This window comes from Anopheles gambiae, chromosome 2 (genome assembly GCF_943734735.2).
Source record: "Anopheles gambiae chromosome 2, idAnoGambNW_F1_1, whole genome shotgun sequence".
Lineage (NCBI taxonomy): Eukaryota > Metazoa > Arthropoda > Insecta > Diptera > Culicidae > Anopheles > Anopheles gambiae.
The window spans coordinates 72,589,942-72,603,805 of NC_064601.1; the positions used below are offsets into that span (position 1 = coordinate 72,589,942).

Sequence of the window (13,864 nt, forward strand, 5' to 3'; positions counted from 1 at the left end):
AACTCCACGTAGCAGTCACCCTCCCGCAAAAATTCGTCGCATAAATCCATCCAAACGTTTGTTTTCCGATGTCATTAAGGACAATCACGCATTGTTTACATTCGGTGCTACGAGCAATCAAAGAAATAGCCAAAACAACAATACGAAGCGAACTGACGATGTTCAACGCAAAACTCATGCACCACCTGTGATAACTGGCACAAAAAAGGATATAGCAGTATTTCCAATCAAAATAGTACCCGCTCATTCCGCGGTGCAAAAATGCGCGTTGTATATTTCCCGGCTCTCTCCCGATACAACCAGTGACCAAATTGTACAAATGGTCAAACAAGCTTTATCCATTGACGATGCTACAGCATACTGTCTTATTCGCCAGGGTACAAATACGGCTACACTCTCATTCCTGTCGTTTAAAGTGTTAGTGCCTTTATCACTACGTGACAAGGCTCTTTCCCCTGACACCTGGCCTCTTGGCCTATCAGTACGTGAATTCATTGACTACCGAACTCAACAGCCGAGTGCAAATTTTCGTATACAACCGCCAATGGGTCTCTCCACCCCTACAACTTTGCCTACGGTGCTAAATATTCGGTCACCGCCACTGCTGGATCACACAATTTTATCGGCACACACTCCACGCACATCACCAACACCGCAAACCCACTAATATTCACCGGTATTCAGTCCACGCACATCACGCACACTTACAATCACACAAATCATCCTGACACGTCTCAAGAAACGAAGAACACCGGCGCTGAAACAACGTTAGTAAATAATAATTGCACTTACCAGACGATTGTTTTTCCTACAAAAAACAATATTTTTTCGACTGAGGCAGTGCTTGACGAAAGGCGCACGCAACTTAATGATCGTGAAACCAAAACAAACCATCGCCAAAGAACGGACACTACACTCACACAATCGCACGGCTATCATGTCAATCCTACAGGGGTCGCCTGCCGTAATAATACTGACGAATTATTGTTCCTGTACCAAAACGTTAGAGGATTGAAATCTAAATGCAATCAAGTATTTGACTATGTTTCTACAACCCACTATGACGTTATTATCCTGACTGAAACATGGTTGGATTCAACGATTGATTCCTCGGAATTGTTCTCGGATAATTATACAGTGTATAGAACAGACCGCAGCAGCAAAAATAGTAAAAAATCAATCGGTGGCGGGGTTCTCATTGCCGTTGCTTCACACCTACGTACAATACTTTGTCCTACACAGGATACCGTTGAGCAACTCTGGGTAAGAGTTTATGGTAATAAACGTACTTTTATCACGGGAGTAGTGTACATTCCTCCAGATTTAGTAAACAACACTACTACCATGCAAACTATCTGCTCCACCATAGATAATATTGCTTGTGCAACCACCGATACGTTTCTCCTATTCGGGGACTTTAACTTCCCCAATCTTTCCTGGAACACCGATGATTCTAACGTTCCTGCACTGCGAATCAATTATGAGAATTCACGAATTACGGACAACTGCCGCTCTTTGCTTGACTGCATCTATAGTAATGGGCTTTCTCAGATCAACTTTATACCTAATGCATCGAATAACATTCTCGATCTCATAATTGTCTCTGACGAGATCCTACATTATTGTGCCCCACCGGTGGTGTCTCCTTTCCCTATGGTTGCCGTTGATGTTCATCATCCTCCTGTTGAACTACACTTAACTGGTGCTGGCAATACAGCTCGTTCCTGGCGTTCTACCTCACCAAACCGTGAGTCCGGCACACGTAACTACAGGCGAACCAACTTTATCCGTCTAGCTGAACTGCTTCAATCTACTGACTGGTCTTTCCTGGAAGGTAATCCGGATGTTAACTCAGCATTGGAACTATTTAACACAACACTACTGGCGCTTATATCTGATTGCTGTCCTCTAATGCCACCGCGTCGCAGTCCACCATGGTCTGATGCACGTTTACGCCGTCTAAAGCAAAACAAAGCGTCATGCTTTCGCTTTTACAGTACAAATGGTACACAACACTCCAAGTTAAGGTTCATTGCTGCCCATAATGTATATAGAAGCTATAACAGACAACTTCATACTAATTATCTCATTCGAGTGAAATTCTCGCTCATCAGACACCCAACACGATTCTGGAGGTATGTTGAATCAAAACGCGGTAACAGCTCGCTCCCCGATGTTCTCACATATAACAACGTCTCCACAAGCAGTAAGGAAGGCATGTGCAACTTATTTGCTGATCGTTTCAAGGACTGCTTTACTACGGATGATGCAAGCTTATCATTAGATGCAGCTTTAAATAATGTGCCCCGTGATGTTGTTGACATTGATGTACGCGATATTATTATCTCGGTAGATACTGTACTACGTGCTCTGCAGCAGGTCAAAACCTCATACAACCCTGGACCCGATGGTATTCCTACGGCAATCCTTGCCAAATGCCGCGAATTTTTAGCAGAGCCTCTGTCTCAAATCTACCAACTCTCTTTTGCACAAAGTACTGTACCCACGGCCTGGAAATCCTCTGTGATGTTTCCGGTGTACAAAAAAGGAGATAAAAACTCTGCTGAGAACTACCGCGGTATAACCACCTTGCCTTCTTGTGCTAAGGTGTTTGAGATCGTCATACAAAACTCGCTAATGTATCACTGTCGTTCTTATATTTCTACACGCCAGCATGGTTTCTTTCCTCGACGCAGTGTTACCACAAACCTGGTGGAATTCGTCTCCAACTGCCACGCAGCCTTTACTTCCGGAGCTCAGATGGATGCAGTATACACTGATCTTAAGGCTGCGTTTGATCGTGTGAACCATCGCTTGCTGTTGGCTAAGCTCGCCCGGATCGGTCTCTCTACTCCGCTGGTGAATTGGTTCAGGTCCTATATCTCTGAACGTAGCTACTACGTACAAATCGATGGTGTCTCCTCTAAGGTTTTCGAGAGTTCATCTGGCGTCCCTCAGGGCAGCAACTTGGGACCACTGCTGTTCTCGCTTTTTATTAACGACGTCACACTGGCCATTACGGAAGCAGATTGTCTGCTTTATGCGGATGATGTTAGGCTGTTTCGTATCGTACGGAATACTTCCGACTCTCTTTCACTGCAAAGATCGATTGATGTTTTCTCTGACTGGTGTATCAACAACGACCTGCTAATTTCTGTTGATAAGTGTACGCCAATGTCTTTCTTTAGAATAGCTAGTCCGATAAGGTATATCTATAGCATATCAGGGACACAACTACCGCGGTGCAATACGGTCAGGGATTTAGGAGTCACCCTGGATCGCAAACTAGATTTCCGACAACATTACTGTGATATTTTAGACAAAGCTAACAAAATGCTAGGATTTATTCGTCGACATTCGAGAGAACTTAATGACCCACACTGCCTGTTAACTCTGTATAAGTCCTATGTTCGTTCCATCCTCGAGTTTAGTTCTACAGTTTGGTGTCCGTTCTCTAGTGTTTGGTCCAATAGAATAGAAGCTGTCCAAAAGAGAGTTACTCGTATTGTCCTACACTTCACTCCGTGGCGTAATGTAACCCCTCGTCCATCGTATCATACTCGTTGTTTGTTGTTTGGTCTGGACACACTTGCTAGGAGACGTGATAATGCCCAATGTACGTTTTTGTCCAAACTTATTGTCGGTGAGATAGATTCGCCAGAACTACTGGCTAGAGTCAACATAAATTTCCCTCCTAGAGTGTTCCGTAACTACAGACTATTAAGAACTGACCTTACAAGACGTGCATATAGCGAGAACGACCCAATGACTGCGATGGCCCGTAAATTTAATCAGCGTTACATTTTATTTGACTGGCACCTACCTACTAGATTCTGTTGATCGGTTTTGTCATTGTACACTGCGTTAGTTATTTAAGTTTTAGTTTTAATTCAGTGATAAGGCCGCTTGTTTGGCCAATCACTTAATACAATAAACAATACAACAACAATACAACAATACAACAATATTCGGATCAAGAAAGAAATCTCTCATCCCTCTTCACCCCCTTCTGCGGCATAGGCTCCTCAAATTACTTGAGAGAGCAACTAGCGGGAAGGTTAATTATTGGTGTCGAACGGTTGAGAAGATCGCTGTTACCCGAGCGGATTTGATTTACAAGGCCGCATCCTTCGCGTGGCCCACAGATCCGTTCGCCGTCGTAACAATGATGATTTTAAATCAAATCGTCCGTACTATGAAACACGAGCTGGAAACTGTAAAGTAGGAAAGAAAATATCGTTTAGAACCATCGTTCTTGTCAATAAAAGACAAACGTAACTAGCTTAGCGAAAACGATAACTTTCCGACCTTTAACTTCTTTTGAGTATAAATAAAACCAACTCCGATCAAGGCATCTGACCTGTTCGGATTGTCAGGATAGGACTAAGCCCATCCATCATCTATCGACTTCTCATTTAAGGAGTTTACTTATGTCCTCCTACCCAAGGTAAGCCCTCTAAACTCCAACGTCCTACATGTTTTTATGATCGCCTAGACGATCAAGTGTCGAAAGTCCGCTTCAAAACAGTACTGATCAACCAATCAGCCTTTCGGATATTACTGATTGTTTAGTCATTGATATCGATTAAAAATTGGCGAAAAAATGATGGCAGTCCATTCTGCTCATGTTCATTTCTGTTTCATAAAGTTTTACACAGATGTGAACTGTATTTTGTCGAAACAAGTTTGTTGATTTGGTATGCACTCACGGTTACCACGAAGTTTCAGCAAGAACAGCAAAGTGGTGTGAAGATTTTTCTCAACCAAAACGTTAATTCCGCAAGCCGAATATGCACCTAAAATTTTATCGGGGTGTCTGTAACTGCAGCAAACTTAGAAAATTTCCAGTGCATGATTTGTACAACCATTTCACAACCCCCCCCCCCCCCACCCGTCGATGGATTTGGTAAAGGGGCCCCGTCTACCATAACGCCTAGGGCCTCGGAGAGGCTTGACCCGCCACTGGTCAGAATAGGCAAAAGAGCAGCCTTACAGTGAATAAGAATTGCACTGGGAATGTTGTCCGGACCAGAGGCATACGAAAGCTTCAGTTGCGATATGGCAGCATCGACTTCATCTTCACTGATAATAGATGTGGATAAGTCAACTGCGTCGTTGATTGCGGAAAGTGCTGAAGATAGGTTGAGAGGTTTCGAAGAATTGCAGGTGTACACGGAGGCGAAATGTTCTGCAAAACCTTTGCAGAGGTCATCTTCACCCGAAATGATGTTCAGCGATCCAATCGGAAGGTATTGTAGCGGTGGCTGTCAAACAATAGAGAAGATGGGTAACTATCGGTGAGCCAGGTTTCGGTGAGAACGATCACATCCCACTCGGAAATAGCTGAACTGGTAAAGCATTCGGTATTTTTTGTACGTAAACCTCTAGCATTTTGATAGAAAATATAGAAAGGATCCTTTAGTGATACATCGTGTCGGCGCGGACACGTTATTGTTTGTGTAAAAAAGGTGATCCGGAAGTTGCAAAGTTTCCAATTGAGTGTATCTAGTTATTTTCATTTCTATTTCTTTTCCTTTAATAGAATATATAATTGAGTCTGCACAAAATTATGCTAATTTTCAGAGTTTAATCAAAACATAATATTACTGAGTTTGCATTCGATTTAATGTTTCTACAGGGTCTCGGTTGCTCTGTACGTACGTGCAGATGTTATAGGTACATTAATGTTAGTTTTGAAAAATATAGCAACACAATTATTATTCTTTTCTGGAAAATGTAATAAACTTCGACAAAAAGTAATAAAATATTTTTTGGTTTGCAGTGCTTTATTTTTTTTATTCAGGAGTAACGGTCCAAAAAGGCGTTATTGCTATTTGCAGTGCTTTAGCAATTCTCAAAATATTATCGCGGGCCGCATTCAAAATCGCCGCGGGCCGCCAGTTTGACATGCCTGTCCTAGACCATTATAACTGGCAATGGAAAGCAACTAATCCAGCAAATAAGATGATGCTCCTTTGTTTCTTACCTTTACATAATTTCTTAAGACTTTAACAAGGCAATCTTGAGGTACGAATTTAGATATCGCTTGGGCAGAAATTTAAGAACAAAAATAGGTTTATGAGTTATTTTGAAACGTTTGGAAACTTAAAAAATCATTCTTACCCGAAAAGCGTATTAAGCGACTGATATTGGTCTCCCGTTGCCAAATATCGCAATGCCACACAAATAGCATGTCCCTTGGTGACAAACTCGGGCGCATATTCGTATCCATTTTTAAAATGTTTGGCGTAATTTGCTCAAGCAGATAGTTGAAATCATTTCTGGACAACCTCATAAAATGTATAATTTATTTATTTATTTATTTAAATCAAAGTTATCGGGCAGTATGCCTAAATAACTTAATGCTTACAGAGTAAAAGTTTAAAGTATGTCCCTAGAACTAACTTGAATATGCTGACGCAGCTGACTAACGGATTGATTGAAATCTGCTGATCACCCTAACCTATTATACACATCAATCATTTTGAGCAGTGGATCATTGGCACCAAAACCAGTCGATCTAAAAGGGCTTCTTAGTAGCTCTCTACTTCTAAGACCCTAGAGGGAGTAGAAAAGCAAATAAAATTTAAAATGTCAGGTGCATCAAAATCTCCAATTAATAATTTATGCATAAAAGTTATCTGAGCCGTAGTTCTCCTATGCTGTAAAGTCTCTAAGCCAAATAGTAAACACCGAACATTATACGAAGGACGTGGACTTTGGTTTGACCAGGGAAGACGATGAAACATAACACGTGTGATTTTTTTCTGATTTTTTTCAATTTTATCTATGTATGTGATTTGATGGGGAAACCAAACTACACTGGCAAATTCCAGGATGGGACGGACTAAAGAACAGTATAATGTTTTTAAACTGAAAGGATCTTTAAAGTCGGCCGAGAAACGTAAGACAAATCCTAACAGTTTAAGAGCTTTAGTGACGATAGTTTGATAATGGCTAGATAAACTAAGCTTACTGTCTAAAATAACTCCTAAGTCCCGAACCTGAGAAAAACGTGGAACGCTGTCTTCATTAATTTTGTAGTTATAAATAATAGGATTTTTTTTCTTTGAGAATGTTATACAACTACATTTGCTAACATTAAGTAACATTTCATTATTAAAACACCATGCAGAAAAATAGTTTAACGAGTCTTGTAACATTTCACAGTCGTCAGAATATTTAACAGGTAGGAACATTTTTAGATCGTCAGCATATAATAACAATTTAACATAAGGAATAGCAAACACGACATCGTTAATAAATATAATAAATAGTAAAGGTCCTAATATACTCCCTTGAGGAACACCAGATAAATTATGGAATGTGGCAGATAAACTAGTTCCTATCTTAACGTTAATGCAACGATCAGTTATTTAACTTCTTAACCACTCAACAACATTTGTGTGAACACCATACTTTGATAATTTAGATAGCAATAGAAAGTGGTTGACCTTGTCAAAAGCAGCGCAGAAGTCAGTATAAATGACGTAACCTGTAAGCCCTTGTCAATATAGGAGTGGCAAAAGTTAAGTAAGTATATTAGATTGGTCTGAATCGATCGTTTCGGCATAAAGCCATGTTGAACATTAGAAATTAATGGTGAAAAGGCTTGGAGCATATGACGAGACATTATCTTTTCAAACAGTTTACTGCACGCACATAACATTGAAATTCCTCTATAATTGCACACATTACTTTTGTCAGATTTTTTATAAACAGGAAACATCCACGATGATTTCCTAAGACGCTGGAAGCATTTCGATTGCAAGGATTTGTTGAATAGTTTGGTCAGTATGGCAATGAGAGCAGCCTTGCAGTTAATGAGAATTGCGCTGGGAATATTGTCAGGCCCAGGTGCGTAGGAAAGCTTCAACAACGAAATAGCAGATTCCACCTCATCATCGTTGATTAGTGGGGTGCATAAATTAACCTCATCATTTATGAAGGATAAAGCCGATGTTGAGTTAGACGGTACCGAGGAATTTTTGGTGTACACAGAAGAGAAATATGAGGCAATTGCATTGCAAAACTCTTCATCTCCGGTAATGGTGTTTCCCTCAAACTGCATCGAGGAAGGAAGTCGTCCACAGGATTCCTTATCTTTAGCATATTTCCAGAATGATGTGGGATGTCTTTTGATATTGATTTCAATTTTCCTGACGTAGTTGGCGTAGGCGGTTCGGTTCAGCTGCTTATATATTTTTGAGGCGCGAGCAAAATTTATTTGATTAGTGCTGTTTTTTAGTCGATGCAGTTTTTTAAGGGCCCGTGATCTTCGACGTTTAGCCAAACGTAGTGCAGAATTGGTCCATGGTGGATGAGCACGAACATTAAACCGTGGGATGAATTGTTCATACAGTTCATTCATTTGAGAAGAAAATTCAGCCACACTGTCGTTGATGTCGTCATAATCAGCGATAGAGTCCCAGTTGATTTGGTTAAGTGCAGAAACGAGATCAGTGAAATTAGTTCGTCTAAAATTGAAATCTGCTTGACGTGAGGGTTGAGATGACGGTACACTGTATTGCAGGAGCGTGAAGTATGTAAGTAAAGCTGGATGATGTCCATCAGGTTCAACAATACTTTCGATGCATAATTCGATTGGCCTCATGTAATAGTAACTTTGTCGTTCGCAAACACTAGATCTAACATATTGTTATTGTGGTTTAGAACAGTGTTAAGATGGCGAAGACCCTGTTCTAAGATGATGGCTCGGTGATGGATTATGTTGTGTTGTGTGTGTTGGTGGGATCACATTTATGCAGTTGACATCATTATGCATAAAATTAGTAGTTGAGAAACTTCTGGCAGTTGAATTGTTTGAAGGAGGAAAGCAAGATACCGGGAGTGTTGGTGATAATTGTTTCTGTGTACGTTGGTGAAATTCAAACTGGCGGTAAACAAATCCGCATGGCCAAGTTGAAGGAGAGAAAGCGAGCTCGCCAAACTCCGATGGAAAGCCGATCTTAAAGGACACATACTTTAGTGAGCTTGTAACGCGACCTCTTGGTATGACACACTTCACCGAACAGTCAGTGCATTTTAACCTTCCTAGAATGAAAATGTTTCATGTTCTCCTCAGTTACAGTGGGTGCAATCCTAGTTACAAACATCCAAACTTTTGGCTCAGGTGCAGGAATGAATTGTATGGTGTCTGTGTTGATGTGATCATTGGCAGTGCCGGTGTGAAGAATTGCTTGTGTTGGATTTATGTGTTCATTATCAGAGAGCATACGCGATTGAGAGTGTGGTAGTGAGTTCTGTTTGACGGGAGTTGGTGTTGGTGACATAGGAGTGTCGGTGGATGTGTGGAATGTTTTATCGGTGAGAGAGATGGTACTCACAGTCGGAGCGATTTTCTCACGCTCTTGCGGCATCACTCTATTTGGATCCAGCTGAGATATCCTTTGATCAAGCTCACTCCGTATTGCATTTCTCAACTCATATTTCAGTGTATTCATCAAGCACGAAATTGATGAGAATAAATCTGATCTCGAGTCACGGCATTTCTCGCACATCCAGCAGAGACCACGATTGCGTGCCACCTCCTTAACACAAGTGGCGGCAAGTTTAATGCATTCCGGATGAAAGGCAGAATTGCACTCCGAAAAAGGAAGATTGCCAATACAAACAACCGGATCTTTGTTGATAGTAGTAGAGCAGATTGCACAGTCCATTATGAGGGAGAGTATCGATCACTTAGGTGAGCAGTGAGAGTGAACGGAGAGGACACTTATTGATGAGCTGGTGCGAATTACTCTCTGAGTGTATTAAGCAGGGTCAATAACACTGAACCGCAGTCGCCGATGAAACAGAAATCACGTAGAAATACAATTCAGGTACGCGTTCTCGTAGAAATTCTCGTACGATGCAGGAACAAAATGCTTAAATACAGCAACACAGCAAAACTTGCGACAGGAACTGCTTCACAAACTCAAAAACGAACGATTTCAAACCAAAATCACACCAAAAACAGACAGTACACAGGAGCAACGCAGAAACACGTCCAAACGCTTCAGTGGCCAACTCTCTCTGGTGGTATCCAATTCTTCCTCCATAATGGTTGTAGGGAACTGCTCGATTGCAGGAAACAGAAAGTTAGGAAACTGAAATTAGGAAATCTATTCCTAACGTTTCAAAAATTCGTTTGAATAAATCCGAATCGAATTGCCTGCCTTGATCGGTTGTGACTTTAGAAGGCACGCCAAATCTCGCTACCCAGTGCGTAACGAAAGCTTTTGCCACGGTTTCTACGGTCATATTCGCTAGTGGAATCGCCTCTGGCCACCGAGTGAATTTGTCTATCATTGTTAGACAATAAAGATTCCCTTCTGATGGTGGAAGTGGCCCAATTAAATCGATGTGCACGTGATCAAATCGGTGGTCTGGTACGTTTATGTGATTTATCGGCGTGTGATTGTGGCGAATTATTTTTGTTTTTTGGCATGCTAGGCAGTGTGTTACGAAGTGCTTGCAATCTTTCCGAATAGAAGGCCTAACGAATCTTTCGGAAACCAAATGAGTGGTGGCTCGTATTCCCGGGTGTGATGTGTTATGCAGTTTCTCTATAATTTGGTTCCTGAAGTGCAAGGGTACGAATGGCCTTATGTTTGCAGTGAAAGTGTTGCAAAAAGTGTTGTTTTTGTTCCAGGCATTATTAGCTCTTTCAGTGCTAATGTTGAGTTTGCAGGTGCTTGTTTCATGTATTGTATCGTTTCAGTGTCAGTGCGATGAAGCTTCGCCAAGTGTTCGTAATCGATCGTATCAGTGTTAATCGCGTCAACCCGACTAAGCATGTCTGCGATTTTGTTCTGTTCACCAGAAACGTGACGAATGTCTGTGGTGAACTCGCTGATGAAACAGAGTCGGCGCTGTTGTGTAAGATTTACTCTTTCCGGGCGTTGTTGAAACGCGGTTTCTAGTGGTTTGTGGTCAGTGTACACACAAAATTCTCGTGCCTCTAGCAAATCTTTAAAGTAGCGTATGGATTCGTATATGGCATACAATTCTCTGTCGTACGTACTGGCTTTCTGTAGACAAGGAGAAAGACATTTGGAGAAAAATGCTAGAGGCTCTGGACCCTCTTTGCCGATCTGTTGTAGTACGCCGCCGATAGCATGATTCGATGCGTCTACATTTAGAGCGAGCTTAGCATGCGGTGAAGGATGCGCAAGGATTGCGGCGTTTGCCAGATCTTCTTTGCATTTCGTAAAGGCTGCGTGTGCTTCATCATTCCAGACTAGCTTTGTTGTATCGTTCTTCTTGTTTCCCTTTGTCAATTTTTGCAAAACGTTTTGTTTGTGTGCGGCGTGTGCCATGAATCGGCGATAAAAGTTAATTGCGCCGAGAAATCGTTTAAGCTGTTTAGCTATCGTCGGCTTAGGGAAATCGATTATGGTTTGAACTTTTTCTTTTTTTGGACTTATGCCTTCGGCAGTTGTGTAATGCCCTAGGAAATTCACACAAGATTGTCCAATTTGGCATTTTTCTGCGTTGATCGCTAAGCCATTGTCGCGTAAGCGTTGGAAACCAGTTCTCAGGTGAGCTTTGTGTATTTCGGCATTTTTCGATGCGATACATATGTCGTTAATGTATGGGAAAACAAAGTCTAAGTCTCCAAAAATCGCATGAAGGTGGCGTTGAAGCGTTTGCCCTGCGTTCCTTAAACCAAAGGTCATGAACATAAACTCATACAAGCCGAACGGGGTCGTTATGGCCGTCTTCGGTATGTCATCTCTCGCTACAGGTATTTGGTGGCACGCTCTCTGGAGATCGATACACGTAAAAATGTGAGCACCGCTGAGTATGTTACTCACGTCCTGTATGTTCGGGACGGGATAGTGATCAGGAATTGTAACGGCGTTAAGACTTCGGTAGTCTCCACACGGTCTCCAAGTGCCATTTGATTTTTTAACCATGTGCAACGGGCTTGCCCAGTTGCTTTTTGACGGTCGACAGATACCCTGCTTCACGAGGAAATGAAACTCAGCCTTAGCCTTCTTCAATTTGTCAAAAGGCAACCTGCGCGGGCGACTGAATACTGGTGGGCCCGTTGTTAAAATCTGATGCTCGACCTTGTGGCAAGGTTTTTTCAACTGGTTTAGCTTGGTGATATCGCTGTACTCATGCAATATTGGGACGAATGGATTTTGGGTCGAGAAAGCTTTAATGGTAGGTGTATCAGCTGCATTTATGTTGAGAATCTCGCTTTTCGTTCTATTGTCTACTAATCTCTTTCTTTTCACGTCGACGAGCAAATCAAAATGCCCGAGAAAATCTGCACCGATGATTGGGCTGCCCACATCGGCGATTACAAACTCCCACGTGAACTTTCGTGCTAACCCAAGGTCAACAGTTAAACGTTTTGTGCCGAAAGTTGCTATCGTAGTGTTATTCGCGGCGAATAGTGTGCGTTTGCATGCGTGTAACCGTTCACGCATAGTAGGGGGAATAACCGATATTTCGGCGCCTGTATCGATCAACTATCGATTGTACGAACTATTGTTCACTAAGTGAATTCTTTGAATATGTACGGGCGCTTCGGGGAGTGTATGATTCGGAGTGTTACCGTGAGTGTTCTTTGGAGTGTTACCGGGGAAGTGATTAGTGTGACCTTTCTTCTTAATAATAAATGTGTTACAATTATTTGTGTTGAGTGGTTTTTTCGGTTTACATAGTGTCTTGAAAGAAAATGTTACGCGTTTGCGGGTGTCACTACTTACGGTTTGTTCCTGACGTGAACCGGTATGCCTTCTTCGAAAAAAATGCACTGGATGGTGCTGTCGCCTTCCTTCTCCTTCTCGCATTTCTCCGCTTTCGCTCCGTGCCGGTAGTGATACCAGCAAATCCATCTGTGGGACGAGGACGGCTTCCAATGATCACGTGATGAGTGCGTAGGTCGTTGTCCTCTCCTGTCCCTTGACCTTGATGTGTAGCGGGAGCGGGATGCCCAACCAGCAAAACCGAAGCTATTGGAAAACTTTCCTGTGTGCCAAAGCGAGAGAGCATGTCTTCTTTCTCTAGATTTTTGACGGCACAACGCCGATCGTGTGGCCTATGAACGAAAAACGGGAGAAGGGGAAACCGATATCCTTCGAGTGACACACACGCATGCATCTGAATGCGTATTCCGCTGAACCGAGACTACACATCTCTCTCGATCTCCCATGATTTTTCTGCTATCGCGCTCATCCGGGTGTTAGGCATCCTCAGTCTGTCCAGAACTTTCACTGTGGAAGGATGTATTGGAGTGATGTGTGATTTCTTGTGCCCCGTACTTTGCTCGTTTACGTTTTGTGCCGTGTTCCTTCTTCTTTAATTATGGAATGATTTATCCTTGTCAATTTCTAAGGTAAGTTTCTCATCCTCGTGTGTGCTTCAATGGATACATTAAACTAACGCTTGTCGTCTAAAAAGTTACAGTGCACGCGCATGTTAATCGACGGTTGCCAACATCCCGCAAAACGATCGACAGAAGGAAAACGGTGTCCGGTTTTAAAATATAAAGGTAAGCGTTTCTATAATCCTATGTGCAAAATATTGTTTAGTTTGGTATAAAAAACATGGATTAGTTATTGGTTAATTTTCATCAACAGATTTCATCACAGCTCTTTCGTAGAAGAGCGCACTTCAAGGACGCCTAGGATACGGCTAAACATGTGCAGCACCAGTCCGTGACGTCATTTCCAGACAGGCGCCGGCTGAACACGCGCAGCACCAGTCGAGGGTGTCCTAGCGAGAAGGGCAGAAGGAGGAACGAGAGGAAGGGTAACGGAACCGGTACAATTGTAGGGGGTGAAGCATCCAGCCGTGTACAGAGTGTGAGTGTGCCAAAACGCATGTGGAAAGAGGAGGTCCAGCA

At 42.3% G+C, this 13,864-nt stretch overlaps 1 long non-coding RNA gene across 1 annotated transcript; it reads left to right on the top strand.

The window, feature by feature from the left end:
* Nucleotides 1-12,949: 12,949 nt before the first annotated feature.
* On the top strand, nucleotides 12,950-13,855 carry LOC133391958 (uncharacterized). Its single transcript, XR_009765384.1, has 3 exons — nucleotides 12,950-13,354; nucleotides 13,420-13,510; nucleotides 13,599-13,855. It is a non-coding gene; the product is annotated as an uncharacterized LOC133391958 (long non-coding RNA).
* The last annotated feature ends 9 nt before the right edge of the window (nucleotides 13,856-13,864 follow it).